Consider the following 7,815-nt stretch of genomic DNA (forward strand, 5'->3'; position numbering starts at 1 on the left):
CATGTACATAAAATTTTCCATATACTCACTCACTCACACTGGGATTCACATAGTCTGACTGGCTCAGCCACCATCTTCCTGACTCAACCCCTCAAAACTTTTAAATAAGCTGGAAACAAATGAGCATCAAGCACCAGCCACATAACAGAACAACCCTATGAAATTAGGAGGAAATCCAACTACTCAACTCAACACCATTCAGACATTCTTCATGGCACAAAACTAAGGCAAAGTTAAGCATCATCCTCAGCGGGCATAAAAGCACAATTATGACCAAAAGCACTGATAAAAGATCTACTTTATAAAACCCCGAACTTTCAGATAAGGGCTCTTTCTGGATACAAAACACCTGTTTGTTATGCTTTAAAAGGATGGTGGCAATGGTGGCAGGATCCACAGCTCTCAGTGACTCAAAGCACAGGACCACTCCTTTCCTACATGGCCTCCAAGAGAACTGACACCAAGTAACCATAGCTGGACAGAGGACAAAGATAACTTCCATAACAAGTGAAGTATGGTCTCCTAACAAGTAATGTTTTAACTCTATCAGAAGATGTCTTTTAAAAAGGACATTGCATTCAGACTTTTAAGGTTAACCAATGAAACTGAATATGCATCAATTGATCCTGATGTAAAATTAAGACTCATGAAAAACATGACTACAGTTACTAAAATGCCTGGTAAAATTAAGAAAGGTTAAGATTTTCTCCCCACAAATATGAATCCAACAATAAATAAGCTTAATAAAAATTTTTTGAGAAAATAAATAAATAAATATGCTTATTCATTTTATAACCTAACAGTAAAGGTCATTTTATATACATTTAAATCAGAGCTCTAATGTAATGATCAGAATCAAAATCCAGGTTTCTACAACAAACAGGGAGGCACCCAAACCAGATATATCCTTTTGTAGAAAAGCTTCTTTAGCCAAACCATAGACCTTCCTGTGTGGTTTTGAATTGTTTAGTGGTGTGCAAAAGGAACCATTGGAAAATAAGCAAATAAAGTAATGAAAAACAGTAATGAATGGACTGGTGTGAGTTGTCCCAGAGGCAAAAGGCAGTGGAGAAACTCTTCAAGAGATATGGTAGTATTCAGCTAGAGTTCTAGGCAAACAAAAAAAGATCACAAATTTCCATGGTACTCCAATATATAAATCATTCTGGACATTTTATAACCGGGGTTGGCAAACTCTTTCTATAAAAGGGCCAAATAATAAACAGATTAGATTTTGTGGGACCATCCAGTCACTGTCATAACCACTCAACTCTGCTGTTTCAGTGTAAAAGTAGCCATAAACAATACATTTTAAAAATGAGTGTAGCTGTGTTCCAATAAAACTTGCTCTATAGACTCTGAAATTAAATTTCTTATAATGGTTCACATACCATGAAATAGCATTCTTTTTTCAAGTTTTGTTCAGCCATCTTTAAATGTTAATTAAAAAAAAAACACATTGTTAGCTTGCAAGTCATACAAAAACAAACAGCCCATGGCCTTGTTCTGTAATCTTTGCTGTACTTGATTTGCCCTTTCCCTGAAAGAGCTCTGATCTTCAATTAGATCTCTGCCTTTGACAAGACTCAGAAAGGTAATGGGTTTCATCAACAATTGCCTGATGAATCTGGGCTGGAAATTCACAGAAACAAGGAACTGCATATCACAAGTTCTCATTCATAAGCAGACCTTGAACAACTATCGTAATACTATAAGAAAAGGATTGGCAGTAGCAGGAAACTGCGTGGGTGCAGGAGGGTGGGGAGGCAGGATTGGCATTAGTGGGAATCTGCCTGGGGAAGGGGGGCTCACCTCATCAATAAGGGTACCTTCATAGTGAACATTTGTATACCTAACCCTGAATTGTACGCCACATCTTTAAAATTAAAAGTTAAAAAAAAGAAAACTTCCATCCCAATTTCCTTCATTTCTAATGATACTATGGGCAACACCTAGTCTTAATAGAGATCACCACCTTGTTCATTCCTTATCACATCACAATCGGTGGCAAAGGTTGAATCAACTTCTAAGAAATCCTCAACTACTTTCACAGAATATCAAAACACTTCCAACCTACTTACATTTCTAACCTTCAAAGATTACATAAAAATGAAAATCATTGCTTAAGATTTCCAAGTTTCCTCAATTATAAGCCAGGAAACTCTGTATAAAGCACAATCATAGTATAGAATTCAAGTAATAGCTAATCTGGTATCAGAAAATCTGAACCTGTTAACCAACAATAGCTGAAAGAGAATTTTTGAGAAACAACAAACTTAAACTACAGTTTGCACGGTTAACTAGTTTGGTTAGGCATTTTACAACAGTACTTCATTTATGAAATTAAGAAGATTATCTCTGTGGTGTTTTCTAGTTCTAAAATACAATTCTGTAATTATACTGATCATGCTATCTGACCTACCTCATTGAAAGTTTCAGCATATTTCCATCAAAGTTCATGTAGAAGACATTTTCACTTTTCATTAACCTTCAGATAAGAAGCAGATAATTTCCTCTCCACTCTTTTATTCTAGTTTTTAAAAAGCTGTTGAAGAGATGTCTATCAGGACAACTGCTACTTTCTTACAAATAACCAAGTCTCACATAAAAAGTGCTCAGCCTCACTAATCATCAGAGAAATGCAAATCAATACCACACTGAGATACCACCTAACCCCAGTAAGAATGGCCATCATTAGTAAAACAAACAACAACAGATGCTGGCAAGGATGTGCAGAAAAACGAACACTTCTGCACTGCTAATGGGAATGCAAACTAGTGCGACCTCTTTGGAAGACAGTGTGGCAATTTTTGAAAGAACTAGAAATTGACCTTCCATATGACCCAGTAACCGCCCTAATGGGAATATACCCAGAGGAACTCAAGTCATTCTACCCAAAAGACACCTGCACATGCATGTTTGTTGCAGCTTTATCCACAATAGCAAAAGTATGGAACCAACCAAGCTGCCCATCAAAGCTTGGACTGGATTTTTTAAATGTGGTACGTATACACAATGGAATATCATGTAGCCATAAAGAAGGACAAACATGGACTTCACAGCAACTTGGATGGATTAAGAGTCTATCATACTCAGTGATCTATCACAGAAACAAAGAACAGAGTACCATATGTTCTCATTCATAAGTGGACCTTGAACAATTATCATAATACTATAAGAAAGGGATTGGCAGTTGAGGGGGGCGGGATTGGCAGTTGAGGGAAACTGCTAGGAGAGGGAGGAGCACACCTCATCAACAAGGGTACCTGCATAATCAATATTTGTATATCTAATCCTGAATTGTACCCTACAACTTTAAAATAAAATTTTTTTAAAAAATAACCAAGTCTTTTTTTTTTTTTTGAGTTGGAATCTCACTCCATTGCCCAGACTGGAGTGCAGTGGCTGCTCCCGGCCACTGCAGCCTCGACCTGCTCGGCTCCAGTGATCCTTCTGCCTCAGCCTTCCGAGTAGCGGGAATTACAGGCATGCGCTACCACACCCGGCTGATTTTTTGATTTACTGTAGAGATGAGGTCTCGCCAAGTTGCCCAGGTGGGTCTCGAACCCGCGGGCTCAGGCAATCCACTCATCTCAGCCTCCCAAAGCGCAGGATTACAGGCTGAGCCACCGAGCCCGGTTTAAAAAAATAACCAAGTCTTAACACAGATGTGATTCAAAGAGAAAGTGCCATGATATATAATACTAGAAATTGACCTTCCATATGACCCAGTAACCCCCCTAATGGGAAATGTTTCTAGAGACAGACATTGTTGCCTGCTGCAGCCTTAAACTTCAAGTTGCAGAACTTCCCTATAACAAAAGCATTAAGTCAGGTCCTTTAGCTACCACAGACGTTAGTCTTCAAAATTGCCTCATTTTTCCACAATAATTACACCCTTGACCCATATGAACCACACAGCAATCTGATTCTAGAATCAAGTAGACCTGGATTTAGTCCATGCCATTGCTATTTATAAACTGAAAATAATTCACCCTCAAGTCTCAGTCCCTATCTATAAAACAGGGATGCTATACTTGGTAACAATGTAAATGATACATACATAACAGTATATAAATATTGATGTGGGAAGACATGCACAATACATTCTTAGGCAGGAAGAATAATTTACAAAGCAACAGAAATAACATAATAGCATTGTAAGTTTTTTAAACAGCATACAGTGGAAAAATGGGAGGAAGATTCTGACACATGCTATAACACAAAAGAACCTTGAGGATATCGTGCTTAATGAAATAGCCAGTCACAGAAAGATAAATACTGTATGATCTCAGTTATATGAAGTACCTGAAGGAGTTATATTCATAAAGACAAAGTAGAAGGGTGGTTGCCAGAGGCAGAAAGGAGGGGAAAATGGGGGGATTTAGTGGGTACTGAGTTTTGTAAGATGAAACACGTTCTGAAGATTGGTTACATAACAGTGTGAGCATGCTCCCCTAACAGGAGATTCAGCCTCCTTTGAAGCTTTGGAGCCAAGTATTAATTTCTCTCTAGTTATGAAAGTTCTAGATAGCATCTTCCTCTAACATAAGGCTGTTTTGTCTACACTGAAAATCTGTTTAGTGTAACCACCATCATCAATGGCCTTAGCTAGATATTGTGGACAATTTGTTGAGCTTCCACATCAACACTTGTTACTTCACCCTACATGTTTATGTATGAAGACAACTTTCCTGAAACTTCATGAACCAACCTCTGCTACTTCAAAGTTTGTCTCTGCAGCTTCCTCACCTCTCTTAGCCTTCACAGAATTGAAGAGACCTAGTGTCATGCTCTGGGTTAGGTTTTGGCTTAAAGGAATGTTGTGGCTGGTTTGATTTTCTATCTTTCTCCATATCAGCAATAAAGCTGTTTCACTTTCTTATCATTTCTGTGCTCACTGGAGTAGCACTTTTAATGTCCTTCAAGCATATTCCCCTTGCATTCACAACCGGGATAACTGGTGTAAGAAGCCTAGCTTTTATCCTATGTCACAGGCTTTCGAAATGCCTTCCTCACTAACTTTAATCATTTCTAGTATTTGATTTAAAATGAGAGACATGCAACTCTTCCTTTTACTTGAACGCTTAGAGGTCATTGTAGAGTTCTAAATTGTCCTAATTTCAATATTACTGTGTCTCAGGGAATAGGGAGGCCCGAACAGGGAGAAAAATAAAATGGGGGAAGGCCTGGTAGATGGAGCGTCAGAACACATATATTTCTCAATTAAGTTCACCATCTGATATGGGCATGGTTTGTGGTGTGTCAAAACAATTCTAATAGTGACATCAAAGATCACTGACCACAGATCACTATAACAGATATAGTATTAATTAAAATATTTCTTAAAAGTATTGCAACAATTACCAAAATGTAAGACAGAGACACATAGTGAGCACATGCTCTTGGAAAAATGGTGCTGACTGACTTGCTCAATGTAGGGGTGCCACAAATCTTCAATTATAAAAGCGCAGTAAAGCCAAGGGCATTAAAGCAAGGCATGCCTGTGTATGATTAGGGTCAGAATAACTGGTTAAAAGAAGTATAAAAAAGTTTGGAAAGAATTAGGCATACTTCTGTTCTTAAATTTGTTGAAATATATTCAGTTTAAATGGCAATGTCACAAGTCTTACATGTTTTAATTGTGGATAAAAAGACATACAAATATTAAAAAATAAATATGTTCTTGTTAGACCTAATACCTAGCTGTGCTTGCTGAGTGAATAAATGAACTAGCTTATGTAGAAAACAACTCCTGAAATCTCAGAAAGGATACAACCCATTCGGAATAGGTGATTACATCACACTGCTACTGACTGGTGATAGTATTCCTAAAACACAAGGAGGGTAAGTAGGAAAGGAAAGAGTGAATTGTTGAAACTTTAAAAGTAAAGAATGGAGAGGGTGATAGACTCATAACAACTGCTCTCCTTTAAAAGTTTTACTAATTCCAATAAAATATCGACTCTGTTCTTTAAAAGGTAAATTGACTCTACTATAAATCAACCATAAAAAGGTATGAGACGGGAAAGATAGTGGAATTAGAGCAAGATACACTTTAGATCTTTCTTTAGGCTACTCTGTGACATGAGATATGGGTTGCTGCGAGGTTCACATGAGATACTTGGTAAAAGCAGCTTGTAAATGGTAAAGTGTCAGGAATTAATATTATTTATTATTAATTAAATTACTATTAGTGACTTTCTTAAATACTAAAACATCTCTGAAACATTTCTATCTATGATCTACGTATTTACAAAATGCATGAGCTTTTTGAAGGTTAAAATGCCTTATTAAAGATAAAAAAATAACTAATGTCTTCTATGACTGAGCCATTCTCTTATATGGTATTCCATCTTCTCAATTCAATTCATAATTTTTTCCCCAGGACTTGTTTTTTCCCTAGCAAAAAACATGCCCTACATACTTTTCATGAGCATAATTTATTTTTAAGTTGATGTCTGGGAATGCAGCATACTGTATCTTAAAACAGTGCTCTGCTGTAGTCATTGTTTCCACAACCCATCAGCTCTTAGGCAGGAAGTGTAATGTGTAAAGAAGGAACTGAATCTCTGGAGGTCTGTCAGTAATGTCCTTTAGCACTTCATTGAAACCTGACACATATAACTGTGAAAACTAGAAATATGTTTATAGTAATGGTAACAAGCAATGTGATGACAGAGAGGAAAACTGGGGTCATTGGTGGCTACTGTCACAGGAGATAGCTGCAAGTGAAGTGGACTGAAACTTGGGCTAGAATTAAGATCAACAGCTTTTAGATTTTCCTGCTCTGTACACTGTTAAGAAATATTAGTTTTTAAACTTACAAACTAGGACTTACTAACATCAAAAACTTGTTCTCATAAATCATAAATGATAATAAATAAAATGAAGAAAATTTTTAAAGTTATTTTGTCAGTATTATAATGTATTAACAAGTACATTCCACTTCGATAAAATTTAGATTCAACAGACCTGTTTTGGCATTTCACTAGGAATGTAAAAGATTCTAGGAATGCATGTATGTTTCTTTAAAAAGAAAAAAGTCTATGTATATTGAGGACAGATTGTATCATAATGAGCAAACACAGAGGCCTGTGAACTTCTAGGCTTTATGCAGTAGCAATATATTTAAACACAGCCATGTTTCAAAAATAGCTGAGGAAATGAAAACATAAAACACACTAGGTTCCCACACACTACCTAAAAGACTCTTAATTCCACTTGCACTCCTGATAGAAATACAGATTAAAGTGTCATTAACTTTTTTTGCCCAAAATATTCCATGAAAGTCATCTTTTTAATCATTTCTATAATTACACATTTTTTAAAGTAGGCACTATTTAAAAATATTCTAAAGCACTTATTACAAGTATTACAAGATAAAAAGCACTACAAGTAAAAATAAGAATTTATAGTCATTTTAACACCAAATATAAAGCATAAGTACAAAGAATGCAAAATATAAAATAAGTATAAAAAGAAAAATAATCAAATCTATTTTCTACAATCAAATCTATTTTCAGATACTTATCAACTAGAATCAATGCTTATTGGGAGACAGACTTCTTAATGGTAACTGGGTTATTTGAGTCATTTGGGGGATAGTTCAATGATAGCCTCTACACTTTCTCCCTAGCACAGAACAAGAACTTGGATGCACAAATCCCCTAGATCCACTCAAAGAATTCAAGTGTGTGGAGCCGGGCTTGGTGGCTCAGCCTGTAATCCCACACTTTGGGAGGACGAGGTGAATGAATTGCCTGAGCCCGCAGGTTCGAGACCCGCCTGGGCAACTTGGTGAGACCTCATCTC

The sequence above is a fragment of the Carlito syrichta genome, unplaced genomic scaffold (genome assembly GCF_000164805.1).
Source record: "Carlito syrichta isolate Samal-C Ts95f unplaced genomic scaffold, Tarsius_syrichta-2.0.1 Scaffold305571, whole genome shotgun sequence".
Taxonomy (NCBI): Eukaryota; Metazoa; Chordata; class Mammalia; order Primates; family Tarsiidae; genus Carlito; species Carlito syrichta.